This window comes from Herpailurus yagouaroundi, unplaced genomic scaffold, assembly GCF_014898765.1.
Source record: "Herpailurus yagouaroundi ecotype Mexico unplaced genomic scaffold, PumYag 162, whole genome shotgun sequence".
In the NCBI taxonomy this organism is placed as follows: domain Eukaryota; kingdom Metazoa; phylum Chordata; class Mammalia; order Carnivora; family Felidae; genus Herpailurus; species Herpailurus yagouaroundi.
The window spans coordinates 51864589-51881110 of record NW_024412403.1 but is presented as its reverse complement, the minus strand read 5'-3'; the positions used below and the strand labels follow the sequence as shown (position 1 = coordinate 51881110).

The following is a 16522-nucleotide window of genomic DNA, read 5'->3' as shown; positions in this document are numbered from 1 at the left end:
TTTCTCTCTACATAGTAAGAAATTTAAAAGAATTTGACTTTAGTTACCTTAATCACTAGATCAGCCCATTAGTTTTTGGTAATTTAAGTCCTTTGGCTCCCCATTATAGTGTTTTTACTATATATTTGTTTTTTTGGCAATTAAATTAAATCTTATATTTCCATGTAAAACAATTCTTTAGATTTTTCTTGATTTATGCCATTTCATTATTTAGTAAACATATCATTTTGTGGCCATACTCTTTCATTCTTGACTTCAAATAATGTTTTATTTTCAAAAAAATAAATTTTCATCACATTTTCCATACTATATTTTTAAGTTTTGCACTATAAACTTTGAAAATATGTCTGACAATACCTACTGTCTTTGAGTAATTACCATTAGAGGTGGGATATCTTTTGTATTAACTACTTCTTTCACAATTTTTATTATTTCATTTTTTCCTCTACAGTAGGAGCAAAATGTTTAATCTTACATTCTATGTTAGGATTTTCTTACCTTTAGCATGGACATATTACTTACCAAATTTGAGTTTTCTTATAGGCTTTTACTATTTCCCTGAATTTTCTTTATATATCTTTACAATCTCTGAAGGGAATTATCTCTTAATTATCATCATCTGAGTGTCAGGTAGACTTCTTATTCTGATATTTCTCCTTATGGGTGTCAGTTCTAATTTTCAAGGAAGTCGTCCTGTCTTTTCGCATTATTTGTATCATCTATAAGGGCACCTAGATCACCTGCCATGGCTTCAACCATTTCATTGCTGTCACAGAGACCATCTCCCTGATGGGGGTTGGGGGTGGGGAGTCTCCTCAGCCAGGTGCAAAACCTGACTCTCAATGAGGACACCAGCAAGCTATTCAATGAGGAATGGCTGATGGAGAAGACCAAGAACACATCTGAAGTAACTCCCTGAGCCACAGAGCCTGTTCCTGATTTCACGTGCCAGTGGCTACCTGAACCCGTACAATGCCAGAGACCTATGCAACCTGGGCCAGCTCCACTGCATAGCCTGCTGACCCAGGGCCCGGGCTTCCCTGTCTGCACCGCCAAGAGCAAGGGCCCTGTCACCACTGGCCAAGGAGGCGGTGAATGAGGGCCAGTGAACAAGTTCTTCCCCAGCCCGCACCTAGCACCTGCACTGCTGCCAGAGGGCCTTCCACTCTCATTCCCCGCTCTTTTGTGTGCTCAAAAAGAGCTACTTTGGAGGGCCTGCTTTGCGTGTTCTGAAGCCTTGACAGCTGCTGTGTGGTGGCAGGTGGCAAAGGTGACCTGGTCACCATATTGCCCTTCACCAAGGACCAAGTGGTGGTCTGCACCATGGCCACACGCCTGAGTCAAAGCTGTGGCCTTGGGCTTCTACTCTTTGAGGAGCTAGTGGGCGGCGGCAGCCACAGGTGCCGACAATGGAATGGACAGGGGGAGAAAGACCCAGGCTACCCTCCCCTCCGCCCACACTGGCTCCACCACGTACCCGTACCAGCCAAGCAGCCAGGACGTTCGGGCAGGTGGGAGCTCGCTGAGGACGAGCTTTTTGCGCAGGCGCAGCCGCTTGCGCAGCCTCAGGCCACGCCCCCAGCCTGCAGCGTCTGCGGGCTGGAGATTCCAGGCATGGTTCCCGCCCTGCAGGCTGTCCTGCTGCCACGGACCCCGCGCCCAGTGGGCGGCTGAACAGGACGCTGCCCTCAGTGTGGGCCTGGGCAACACCAGCCTGGGCAGCAGTGGAAGCGTGTACAAGGATGACTTGCTAGGAGGCCCGAGACTCTGGCCCGCTGGCCCCAGCCTAGGTGCTGGTACAGCGCTGTGTGTCCGTGACGTGCCACTGTTGGAGGCCCTGGAGTGCACCAAGATGGCCCAGGGCAGTCGGTTCTCATTTTCCTGGAGGCCTGCATTGTCGCCTCCTGCCCGGAGGGTCTCATCTGCGGTTGGGCCCAGACAAGACTGTCACAGGAGAGGAGGCCCAGACAGGAGAAGGAAACTGGTCCACGTCACCCAGCAAGTCGGTGGTAGAGGGCATCTCCTCCCAAACCAGGTAACTACCCAGGCGGCACATGTGAAGCCATGAATATTGAGCCCTCCCACCTCATGCTTCAGCCTCCTAAGTCTGATCCTACCCCTTGGCCTCACTGATGAGTTTATTACCAAGGCTGACCACAACCCATAAACTGCCAGGGCACTCCCAGTCCCTGCTCACAAATACGGGGAGTAGACAGAGGATCCCCAGATTGACCCAGACAGACCCTGGGAGTATGCAGTGGCAATGTGGTCTCAGCTTGTCCTCATTCACTTCCAAGAGCAATGACCCCTTTTCCCCCTGCATCAGTGTTGCTTTGTACCCTGTCCCCAGCATATGACGTGTCTGTCCTGGGGGAGAATAGTCCCAAAAGCCCAGATCTCTGCGTGTGCACTTCTCTGTCCACTGGGCAGAGCAAGGTGTGGTCTACCGGTTGCTACTCGTGTCTGTGCTCTTCAAACAGTATTAAATTATGGAAGCCCCCATGGGCCCTCACTTGTCCCCCCCCCCCCCCACATCTCTTATTTATACCAAAATTCTCTGGTTTTGAAGTTGTATTCTTGATATGAATTTCCTTTGGCTCTTCAGGATGACGTGTCCTTTCCTCATGCTTCAGTTTCTCCCACATGCTTGTGATTTTAGGCACTTTCCAAGAGATTAAACAATTGATATAGCTTTAGAAAAACTCATAGAAGAGTTTAGTTGTTGGCAATATCCACTTTGCAGCTAAAAAAACGTTTGATGGGAACAGGTTATGTGTATATTTATTTAGGAGGCATTCACCATAGACTAGTCCCATAGGACAGATATCCTAACACCTTTCTTCCATTCTCTGTACCAATGGATTATATGGAAAGAAAAGAAAGAGGAAAAAAGAAAACAAATTATGGTATTCCAGAACTCTTCTTATAACTCCTTTCTCTCTTATCTACAAATATTACTTATGGAAGACAAATAATTATGTTCATCCTGAACCTTGCACTTATCCATAATCCTGGCACGGGACAGTTTGCTAATCCATCATAATATCTCTCTAACTCTCACTGCTATCCATATATAAACCCTGTATCAATTTCCCCATTAATAACTACAGTCCTCCACCCCTAACCCTGTGAAGTGTTCTCACCTCTGCTTTTACCCTTTTGCAATTTGTTCTCTATGTCAAGGGCAGAACATATTTACCTAAAATGTATATCCATGTATGTCATTTGTTTGTTGAATATCCTTTTAAATTGGCCCACCTAGTGGCCTAGTAAACTAATAAAAATGGCACAGGAAATGATAAGTGACAAGGTATTCTCATTTTTTTCATAAGCCAAATATCTGATATGTGCCTATTACACATAAGGTTTGCTTATCTATTAGGTGTGTACACTATTTACACTATGGTGATAGTGCCAGGAAGTGGATAGACTCAGAGTATTAAATTCTGTGATCTTCATTAATCCTTCCATTACAATACCCCAGAATATATAATCTATGTAAATACAGAGTCATTGCTTTGCTCATGCAGCTTCTAAACAAATCTTACAATCCTCTCCTTCAAATCAGATTGCTAACCTGAGATAACTCACACCATGGGATTGTTAAATCTTACAAAAATTGGAACTCTTAGCTAATACCAAAGTTTGCTAATAATTTCAAAATTTCAAAAGTAACAGTAAATGTGAAACATAGGTGAAGAAGTATGGAGAAGTGCAGGACTCCCCACAGTGCTTCAGATTGTTTCTTGCTGTATTGTGATGTTTTCTGATTTGGTTTTAACATCTGTGATACCTAAGTGATGCACACAGGTCATCATTTACACAAACATGAGCTATTTAGTTCATGAATATCTACAAGTTATACCCTGGTAATTATGTGGTTTATATTACATGTTTATTCTCCATAAGCAGTTCTGAACAGGCTAGGCACATCTTGGAAAGGCATTTCAAATTTAAGGATTCTCCCATTACCAAGTACCACACATGTGTCTACCAGAAGGGCTGTAATTAGCATGTTTGGCAAAGGGATCAGACCTAGTCATCTTCTTTTTTTCTTTTCTGCAGCATCCCTGCAGGTAGAGACAGTGTACTTTTATTTTCAACATTTTATTTTCCACACAACAATCTCCTAATATGTAGAAGTTCCATAGCATCCATGGTTAATTATAAGTGACTGTTTACCTGTCCATCCCACTCCCATTCAATTATGATATACATGAAATTCTGTAGCATATCATTTTGTACAGGTGCTTTATAAATATGTAATTGAATGATCATTAGGAGTCTCAGCTGGATGTCTAGCTAGAGTCTCAGAGGATGAATATAGACCATGGCATTTCTGACTTTTATAAAGCTATCTGCTCTTATTTCAAGACTACTTTGGGACTTATTTGACAAAAAATAAAAAGTGATAGTAAAAATTACTATGTTTTTAAATTTTTTAACAAGACAGAGACAGACTGAGCGGGGGAAGGGCAGAGAGAGAGAGAGAGAGAGAGAGAGAGAGGGAGAAAGACAGACATAGAATTCAAAGCAGGCTCCAGGCTCTGTACTGTTAGCAACAGAGCCCGATGTGGGGCTCAAACCCACGAACCATGATAATAATAAAATTATTAATTGCAGGGATTATTTAACTGTCAATTATATTAATATGTTTTAAAAGGGGACCTCTTAGTTTTAGAGAGGGCAACTATTTTTAAAAATGTGTATTTATGGGAGGAAAAATATACATAGATTTAATATCAGATTACACTTTCTTTGGCATTATACTGGCTGCCCTCTGTTCTAAGGTTTGGGTTCCCAATTTATCATGTGTGTGAATTGGGCAGGGATACTTCTCTAATAGTAAAGTCTATGTAGATCTTGTCCTTTTCCATCTTTTCTGTCTTTGATCAAAGTGAAAACTCATGATATGTGAATTCAGATATTTTGACTTAGAGAACTTAATTGCCTTAGGAAACCCCATGTTCGAATCAAAATTACAATGAGATATCACCTCATACCCATTAGAATGGCTAAAATCAGCAACACAAGTATTGTTGAGGCTGTGGAGAAAAAGGAACACTTTTGCACTGTAGGTGGGAATGCAAACTGGTGTGGCCACTCTGGAAAACAGTATGGAGGTTCTTCAAAAAATTATAAACAGAGCTACAGTAAAACCAGTAAGTGCACTAGTGGGTATTTATTCCCCAAATACAAAAACATTAATTCAAAGTAATACCTGCACACATATGTTTATTGCAGCATTATTTACAATGGGAAGCTTTGGAAGCAGCCCAAGTGTCCATGAACAAATGAATGGATAAAGAATATGTGGTGTGTATATATATATATATATATGATAGACATGTATATGATCTATCTACAATGGAACAGAGTATAATGCTAATCAAAATAAATCAGAGAAAGACAATATCATATGACCTTACTCATATGTGGAATTTAAGAAACAAAGCTAATCAGCAAGGGGAAAAAGACAAACCAAAAAACAGACTCTTTAAAAAAATTTTTTTTAATATTTATTTATTTTTGAAAGACAGAGCATGAGCAGGGGAGGGACAGAGAGAGAGGGAGACACAGAATCCAAAGCAGGCTCCAGGCTCTAGGCTCTGAGCTGTCAGTACAGAGCCTGACTTGTGGCTCAAACTCACTAACCTTGAGATCATGACCTCAGCTGAAGTCGGAGGCTCAACTGACTGAGCCACCCAGGCACCCCAAACAGACTCCTAACTGTAGAACAAACTGATGGTTACTGGGAGGAGGTAAGTGGTGGGAGGAGGGAGATAGGGAATGGGATTAAAGAGTAAACTTGTGATAAAAAAAAAAAATTTAAAAGAATGAAATTTAAATTTCTCATGGTCAAATTTTACATTTTTGATGGTTGAAAAAAGTAACTTTTGAAAAAAATCCATGTCATATCGAAAGCTGCATGACTATTATGTAAAAATTTTGCTAAGCAACATTCTTTAGTAAATTAAATATATGTAGCCAGAAAAAAAAAAAAACCTTATGCTCTAGTGAAACATTACTATGAAAAAAGAAACTTCCATTGATTTTGACAACTTCTTTGTTAAAATCACTTAAAATGTCTTTTTTTAAAACCTTCAAATTACTACTTTGATTTATTGCCACATTTTGAATAATTCATTTGCAAAGAACTTGAGATATTTGGGGGAAATAGAATATTCTGTGTTGTTTATTAATTATTTTATCCCACTTTATATATTAACTTTGTAAACTACTATTTTTTTTTCATTTTTACATCTTGGTTGAAAACTTTTCATTAAATTAATTTGGATAGATACCATATATGTATACATATATACATGTGTACATATATGTATAGATACCGTCATATCTATTGAGTATTAACTTGTAGGTGTGTCACAGTGAAATCGTTTCCAATATGACTAAACTTAGAAAGAAAACTTTTTTTTTTGAAGTTTAGCTGACACAAATGTTACATTAGTTTCAGGTGTACATCATAGTGATTCTGCAACTCCATATGTTATGCTATGCTCACCCCTAGTGTAGCTACCATCTGTCATTGTACAAATCTATTCTAACCATTGACTATTTTCCGTGCTGTACTTTTCATTCCCATGACTTATTCATTCCATAACTAGAAGCCTTTACCTCCCACACTCTTTTCATCTGTTTCACCCATCCCTTTGCCCACCTCTCCTCTGTCAACCATCAGTTTATTCTCCATATTTATTGGACTGTTTCTGCTGTGTTTGTTCATTTTTTTGTTTTCCAGATTTCACATATAAGTGAAGTCGTATGGTATTTGTCTCTTTTTTCATTTAGCATGATAAGCACTGGGTCCATCCATGTTGTCACAAAGGCAAGATCTTATTATTTTTTTATGGTCAAGTAATATTCCTGTGTGTGTATGAGTGTGTGTGTGTGTGTGTGTGTATCACATCTTCTTTATCTAATATTCTTTTATTTAAGAAAGTTAAGCACTTGGTTTTAATAAGATACTATGCCAGATCTCCTAATATATATTTTTTAATTTATCTTCATAATTCTAAACTTTTGTTGTTGTTGTTAAGCAATAGCAGTGCATTAGGAGGACTTTAATGACCCATTCACATGGACACACATTGAGACAGGACACTTTAAAAAAATTATTTTGACATAGGAAATGTCCTCAGTACAGTTAATTCAAGATTACTGTATATCAAATATTATAATAAAAATCGCTTCCAAATAAAGAAAATGCCCACATTTTCCAGTCAACCTTTAGATATATAATTGAATGAGATAAATATCTATTTAAAATACTTAATTTATTAATTTTATATGTCAAAGTATATATTTCATAACACCTGTGTAAAGTTTATTCTCATCACATTATTTAACATAGGATGAATTGTATATCTAATTATTAAACATCATATTTTCTATATTCATTTATTACAAAAATAATAAAAAAATCAAATGCTGTTTTAGAATCTCTGTTATCAGCTCTTGATTCATTTAGTGCAATATTCCAGAGAATACCATTTTTACTTCCTTTTAAGATATTTAATACAGATTTTTTTTCTCCTGTGAATGTTTTTTTAATCAATGTAGTACTTATGTACTTGAAGTATCTATTCACACATCATTATGATAACTGTTTTTGTTTGTTTTTGTTTTGTTTCATTTACTATATCTTGTAATTGTGTATTCATGATTACCATATTTTGGTAGAGAATGTGACTTGTTTCAAGTGACTTAAAATGCTTGTTTTCAATCACATCAAATACTTGGAATTGTTAGGTTGTATACTTGAGATTAAATGTCAAAACTGTATTGTTTGTTTCCCCATGCTTTTATTTAACACCTTTTTTAAAACAAATATCTTTCTCTTTTTTGCAGTTGTATGAAATTTATTTTCCTTAAAGTACTTCATCTTCTAAATAACCTAACATTAAAAGTGTAATCGTCCAAGTTAAGTAATGTAGGTAACATTATTTTTCACCATCCCCCAGTTTTCCTTTTTTAAAAATTTACTATCGAAGTATAATTGACATACAATGTTGTATCTGTTTTAGGTGTACAACATAGTGATCTCACAATTCTGTACATTACTCAGTGCTCACCATGGTGAGTGTACTCACCATTCGTCATGTAACATTATTGCAATATTATTGACTATGTTCTCTGTACTGTACTTTTTATCTCCGTGACTTATTTATTTTATAACTCAAAATTTGTACCTCTTAATCCCCTTCACCCATTTCACCAATCTCCTACCCACCTGTACTCTGTAACCACCCATTCTCTGTATGTAAGGGTGTTCTTGTTTATTTTGTTTGCCTTTTTTTTAGATTCCACATATAAGTGGAATTATATGATATTTGTATTTCTCTGTCTTATTTTATTTAGTATAATACATAGAGGTTTCTATGTCCATCCATGTTGTGGAAAATTTTGTTCTTTTTTTATGGCAGAATAATTACATTTGTGTGTGTGTGTGTGTGTGTGTGTGTGTGTGTGTTTATGCATACACACACCACATCTTCTTTAGTCATTCATCTATTGATGGACACTTGGGTTGCTTTCATATCTTGGCTACTGTAAGTAATGCTACCATAAACGTAGCGGTATATATATCTCTTCAAATTAGTGTTTTCATTGTCTTTAGGTAAATGCCCTGTAGTGTAATTACTGTATCATATAGCATTTTTATTTTTAGTTTTTTTAGGAACCTCCGTTATGTTTCCCACAGTGGTTACATAGTTTACAAAACATACCTTCTTTAAATGTGCAAACTAACACTGATTAAAAATATTTCTGGTTATTGTATTTTCCCTGAACAATATTTAGGGTTCAAAATAAAGCATTCTATTTTAATCCTTTTAAGACTCTCATTTATTTTCATATTTTAACATCCTTCAAACTGAGATGTTTCTTATATTCAATGGCATGTCATAGTTTAATTGCAATCAGTTTTTTCTTTTCTCAGTAGTATATAGAATAATGTGCCTCTTATAATGAATGTCATTTTACATTTGATGAACTAGAGTAATTGAGTACTTTGCAAGAACCAATATATATAATGAATTCCTCTTTTCTGGGGAATAATGATATATACCCAAGTCCATACATCTAGTAACAAAGCTCTCATGGTGGAGGATAATTACACTGTACTTAATAATGTCTATAATAGAAGCATCAAGGAAATTCTGCTGGAGTCTAGTGAGGGGCTGGAGAGAGAGTATCTCACTGTAGAGAGAGAGAGAAAAGACTTTAAAGAGATGATTCTAAGATGAAGTTTGAAGATTATGTTTTATTAGGTAGAAAATATAAAGAATGAAATTTGAAGAGGAAAGCCTGGAAATAGGCATGGAGACCAAAAGGAGAATGGTATTATCTAGATGTGCAATTATTTTGACTGGATTACAGGCCAAGGAAAAATATTGTGAGAATAATCTGAAAAATTATACAGGAGTACTTTAATGAAGGTCTGTGGCCTTTAAAAAGATATTTTATATATATATATATATTTTTATTTATTTATTTATTTATTTATTTATTTATTTATTTATTTATTTATTTTGGTAAAAGGGTACAATGGAACAGCTATACTATCTGCTGTATGACTTAGATAAGTATGAGGACAATGTGCAGATCAAGAAGAGACTGGAGGCAGAAATGTATAGCAAGTTAATGAGATAAGCCTTTAAAAGAGAAGCAGTATAGCAAAAGAATGGCTGTATTGAGATACTTGAAGAATATATCCAGAATATTTGATAGTAGATTAGATGAAGAGATATAGAAGGGAAAGTTGAATGGGAATGTTTAGGATTCGGAAGATACTAAATGAGATAATAGGTAAAGGAGTAGTTTTAGTGAGAATGTGTGTGTGTTGTGCTAGGTGTAGAGATATTCAGTAGACAGAAATAGTGTGAAGTCAAAGATACTAACTTCTAGTTGGTATAACAATAATCATTGAAATTATAGAATACTGTATGGCATAAATAATACCACATAACTCTTATTTAAGCTTAAATTGTTGCTTAAGTTAGTTGTTTCTGGGCTATTTCTGCTTCTGGGGAGAATTGTAACAGGATTATTTTCACAGTTGCTTGAATGGTGGTGGTTGGTGTGGGTAGAAAAGAGTAGGTAAAATTTTAGTTTTTTTACCATACTTCACCAAGAGGAGGTCCACTTGTGTTTATTTGTCTGTATTTCTTGGTATTATTTCATTAGAAAAGGTTAAAAGGGAATTGGAGAAAGTACATAGATTTCTCTTCGCCCACCCCCCCCACCCCCGGACTCCACCACATGCATGGCCTTTATTATTATCAGTATCTCCTACCAGAGTTCTTTATTTGTTACAGTTAATGAACCTAAGTTGATTCATTTTATCACCTGAAGTTCAGAGTTCACTCTTTGGATATATTACATGGATTTGGAAAAATGTATAATGACATGAATCCACCATTATAATACCATAGATGAAAGTTTCACTGCCCTAAAAATGTTCTGCCAACTGAGTCCCCTCACTCCTCACCCTTGGTAACCACTGATCTTTTTACTGTCTGCATAGTTTTACCCTTTTCCCGAATGTCATGTAATTGAAATCATACAGTGTGTATGTGATGACTTGAGTCTTTCTATCCATGAGCATTTAGAATCTCTCCTTTTTTTAAGTTCTTCTTTGATTTCCCTTATCACAGTTTTGTAGTTTTCCTCATACAAATCTTAAACATACTTTTTAAAGTTTATATTGAAGTATTTCATTTTGGGAAATGCTAATGTAAATGGTATTGTGTTTTTAATTTTAAATTCCACTTATTCGTTATTGATATATAGGAACATGATTGACTTTTATGGATTTACCTTGTCCTGTAACATTCCTATAGTCACTCATTAGTTTCTAAAGTTTTTTTTCTGCTCTTTTAGATCTTCTTCATAGATAATCATGTTATCTAAGAACAAGGACAGTTTTATTTCTTCCTTCTCAATATCTTTTATTTCATTTTCTTGTCTTATTGCATTACCTAGGATTATCAGTACAATGTTGAAAAGTAGTGGTGAGAAGGAACATACTTGCCTAGTTTATCTTATTTGTAGGAAGGCTTCAAGTTTTTTTTATTTTTTTTTACATTTATTCAGTTTTGAGTGACAGAGACAGAGCACAAGCAGGGGAGGGGCAGAGAGAGAGGAAGACACAGAATCTGAAGCAGGCTCCAGGCTCCCAGCTATCAGCATGGATCCCAATGTGGGGCTCGAACTCACAAACCGTGAGATCATGACCTGAGCTGAAGTCGGATGCACAACCGACGGAGCCACCCAGGTGCCCCTCAAGTTTTTTATCATTAGTATATTATCTGTGGATTTTAAAAATAGATATCCTTTATCAAATTGAGGAAGTTCCTTTCTATTCCTTATTGAGAATTTTTATCACAAATTGGTGTTAGATTTTTGTCATAATTTTTCTACATCTATTGATGTAATTGTGAGGTTTTTTTGCCTTTTTATGTGATGGTTATGTAATTATTTTTCAAATTATGAACCAGCCTTACATACCTGGGATACATCCTACTTGGTTGTGGTATATAATTCCTTTTACACAGTGTTGGATATGACTTGCTAATATTTTATTGATGATTTTTTAGAGGTATTGTGTCTGCAGTTTTCTTTATTTGCAATGTTATTGTCTCATCTTTGTTTTAAGGTTAATTCTGGTCTCGTAAAATGAGTTAGGAAGTATTTCTTTAGCTTGTGTCTTCTGAGAGAAAGAATTGGTAAAAGTTCTTCCTTTAATTGGTGAAATTCACTTGTGAACCCATCTGAGTCTGGAGCTTTCTGTTTTGGAAGGTTATTAATTATCTATTCAATTTATTTATTTGGTGTTGGTCTATTCAGATTTCTTTTTTAAATGAAAGATAGTGCTAATGTATGATGTAACTCCAACTCTTTAGCTATTTGAGAGACTTTTAACTAAATAGACTTGTTCTAGTGCTTGCTAGGTTATTGAGTGTTAATATTGGCTGCAGTATTACTGAGTTACAGGTATTTTCCTGCATAATTTGTAGGAGAGCAACATAGGAGGTACTCAGTGGTAGGACCAAGAGATGGCCAAGAGTATTAATTAGCAGCCACTCAGAGTCACCTGTTAAAAACTTTTATTTGTATTCAGGGGTTTGAAAAAGATGAATTGTCTGAGTCTGAGGATTTCAATGTGAATTCTTGGGTGACATGTAAAACAGAGAGTTCCATTTTGGTAGGGTAGTAGAAACACAATTAATTTTGTGATCCCAATTGCTCCATCCAAATTTATCATAAAATATGTGTAGAAATTTTTAATTTAATTTTAATATTATGGTATAGATGAAAATCTAAAATTTAAAAAAAAAGAAAAAAAAACACTCATGAAGAGGAAAAGCATATTCATTTCTTTATAACATTTTTCAAACAAGTGATCCAGGGCCTTAAAATTACTTCTGTCTTTTGCAATTCAGGATTATTTTCTTCTTCTTTCTGAAACTCTTCCTTATACACTGTTTTCTATGCCCTGTGCCTACAACCTATCCTGTTAGAACCTGATTAAGGGAAGACAGATGGTCAAATAACTTTTGAAGCTCAGTAGTTTCTTTATATAGCTTCAGTCAAAAACATTGACCCGAATACTGTCTTCCTTTTTAACTGAGATGTTAAAAGCTATTTCAGGGATTCTTTTTTTTATTTAATTATGCTTATACTTAATTAAATCTACATAATTCTGCTGATTTCCATCATTATAAAGTATTGTTATAGGCATGCAGAGAATAAATAGACTTGATTCTATCAGGAAAAAATGAGCAAATGCTGAGAGTTGCTGATTCTTTAAATTATTTTATAACTTGTGTTTAGTAAAGAAATCAGCTCCAAAAAATACTTATATCCTTGCTCTTCCTCAGGACCATGCTCGAGTAATGATAAATTGGCTAATCCCCAGAGCCTATTTTCTCCTCTCTCTATTTTCTTTTTTTTTCTTGGTCTGCAGTCCTACACACCCCAAATTCTAAAGCTTCCTCCTGATTTTCCAGAAATTCTACTGTGATATATGTTGTTCCCTATCCTGAACTCAAACTAATATTATTTCTCAGCTGGTGTCTTGTGCTCTAGATTCATTCATCCTTACCCTACCTCAGCTATCAACAATTCAATATAACTCATGTGAGACTCATCTGTCTCTGTGTACTCTAACCTCATAGAAAGTCCTCTAATTGGATATTTTGGGCTGCTGGGGTACATAAACATATTTTCAGAGGTTAATGAATTTTGTATAAGAATTTATAAAAAATTGTATTCCAGTGATCATCAATAATAAGCATATTTATATGCTTGTTAATATTATTGGGATAAATACTGAGTTATTCAGTATCTTCATGAATTACTGAGCTGCTGATTACCATCATTTTTACAGCTTGCATAGGACATGTGCAAGTGCAGTTATTTCAGTAGCAAGATGGTTAGCAAGACCTGTTTATTCGGATTCCTCTCAGCATCTGTCTGTCTTTGAGGATAAGAGTGCTTTTTTTCCTTTTCATGTGGGAGGGCACCTCTCACATGACTATGACCTGCTTCAGGGAAGAAAAAGGGGTTCAAAGAGTCTTTCTACACCGGATGTTTCTCAGATTCCTTCAACATAAGATGTTCAATATGCCAAAGCATCGCATTTTGTGAGTAATGTATTCTGAACCCTGATATATTAAATTCAAAGAAATCAACTCTGTCATCACCAGTACTGCTCATTGCTAGCCAAAGAAATGTGTCAATCACATTTCTTTATTACTAACTTGTGAAAATTCATTGGCAATAAGTATTTTGGTCAATATAAAATAAATGTTATGTTCCTTATTCTATCAATATGGGTTAGATATATATATTTAACATAAATTTTTTTAAAGCCATAAAGCTAAATCTATGTTCAGGTGAGTGAGGCAGTGTTTAAAGATATCTTACTAACATTAGCCTTTGAGAGTTGCTCACAAGAAGAGTTTGGGCTAGATGCAAATTGGAATTATCCTGAATTAGCAAATATATTTTCAAGTTATTAACAGTATATTTATGTTAATAGCCATTTTCTGACTTAATTTTACTAAAGCCAAAATAAAGAATCAGAATAAATCTAGGCCTGAACTTGGTGCTACTGCTTTTATTTTTAAACTTCATATTAGAAGTCAGTGAATTGGTTTCAGGAAAAAAAAAATCACATTAAATAATGGATGTTATTGAATTTCATTGTTTTTTAGAATCATTTGTATTTATAATTTGTTTTATTATTCCAAAAAGTTATACTCACAAGTGCTTGTATCTACTGTTAGATTTATACATTTTAAATAGTATCAAAACAAATGTAACACGCATTGACACAGAGTCCAGTAAAATCATTGCATTGCATTTCATTTGGATATCACTTAAGTTTGAAGGACAGTGCCTCATAGCTTGCAGATAACTGGCATGCCAGTCTCTGAGTTAGCTAAATGTCTCAGTTAGTAGAATTGAGGGTTTTTTTTAACCCTTTAACTAATGTTAGCATTTAAATACAGAGCAGTACATTTATAGACCGAATTTATAAACAGTGGCTAGTCACCTAAGAAATGCCTTTTGCAGACTAACAAGCATGCAAAAAATATTAATCATTACTTTTGAGTCATAATATCTTGTCTGTTATCTTTTTGCTTACAAATTATGCCAGTCCCAATCCTCTATCCTCTCAAAAATATTGCATTTTAATTTATTTAAAGACAAGTAATTTTAAAGATAAATTCTTCAAAATAGCTTGATTATTTTTATTCGTGCTGATTGTTTTGCCTTCTCTGCTGTCTCTCACATCAATGATGAATTCTCTTTATAATATTACATATTTGGAGGAATGGGAACTATCAGAATTAATGTTATTAATAAACAGTTTGAATTTTTGTCCTTCAGATGATCTTAGGTATTAATCATATATATCTTAAAAAGGAATTATTTTGTTATGGAATATTATAAATGTATAGATTTTACAGCTACTGGCATTCACAATTGAAGTATCTCATCTTTCTGAGGACATCTGCTTTTACTTACACAGGAATGTGTGTGTATATTTAAAATAACATTTTAATGTAAATATTAATACAATGTAATACAAACATTTTAATGTAAATAAATATACTTTAATATATTTAAATGTTGATTGTCATCATGGATTGTCATGATTTCTTGATGGCATATCAAGAAATAATGAATGGTGCATGCAGTATTTATTCAGGTATACAGAAATATGTCAGGATTAAATTGAAATAGTAATTTTGTCATAAAACAAGTAAATATTAATCATACAATTAAAAACTAAAGGCCAAATAAAATGAGTAAGATATCAGGGGTGTCTGGGTGGCTCAGTTGGTTAAGTGTCTGACTTCAGCTCAGGTCATGATGTCACAATTCATGGTTTGAGCCCCGTGTCTGGCTCTGTGCTGACAGCTCGGAGCCTGGAGCCTGCTTCGGATTCTCTGTCTCCCTCTGTCTCTGTTCCTCCCCTGCTTGCACTCTCTCTCTCTCTTTCTCTCAAAAATAAATAAAGATTTAAAAAGTTAAAAAAATAAAAATGAGTAAGATGTCAGGTTCATACAAAAATATAAAACTGATGCAAACATCAAAAGGAACTGATTTTTGATGCTAGTACAGATGATCTGGATGCAGGTTTATGTGAACCATGATATTTTCATTACACCAAATAAGAGAAGAAAAATAAAATGAAGATACATGTTACTAAAAGGAAGATTCCTCATATGGCAAGAGATGATGTCAATTCATCCCTGAGAGAATATGACATAGTAAGAGGGTGGTTGAGTTTAGAAGCATGAATCAGGAAAATGAGTGTGTACTTAGCAAATAATAATGATATGTGAAACCCTGTCGAAGATTTGATATTCTATAAAAAATTGTTCAGAACCAATATGTAAAACTGGGTAAGTTATTGAAAAAAAATCACGTTACTTTGTTGTTGGTGGTGGTGGTGGTGATGTTACAGGCCAATCCATTTCAAATTTTTGAAATATTAATATTGTAATATTGATTAATTGTTTGATTTCGATTTACTTTAAATGAAGACATTCTTTAAGCCATTGGAGTGAGAAGGTATTTAAAGTATATGCAAATATGAAGCAGTCCAAATGAATGGATAATTGAGGATGTAGTATATAAATGCAAAGGAGTATTATTCAGCCATAAAAAAGAAGGAAATCTTGCCACTTGCAACATGGATGGATGCAACATGGAAATCATACCATGTTTCATTCAATGTGGAATTTAAGAAACAAAACAAATGAACAAAGAAAAAAGAGAGAAACCAAGAAAGAGACTCTTAACTATAGACAACAAACTGATGGCTACCAGAAGGGAGGTTGGGAGGAGGATGAGTAAAATAGGTGATTAAGAGTACACTTGCCATGATGAGCACTGAATAATATATAGAACTGTTGAATCACTATATTCTACACCTGAAGGTAATATAACACTGTATGGTGACTATGCTGGAATTAAAGTTGAA

The 16522-nt window shown here is 35.2% G+C and overlaps 1 pseudogene; it reads left to right on the top strand.

Moving 5' to 3' along the window:
* Nucleotides 1-1414: 1414 nt before the first annotated feature.
* The window catches only part of LOC121036506 (zinc finger protein ubi-d4-like), a 108460-nt pseudogene continuing 93352 nt past the window's right edge, over nucleotides 1415-16522 (top strand).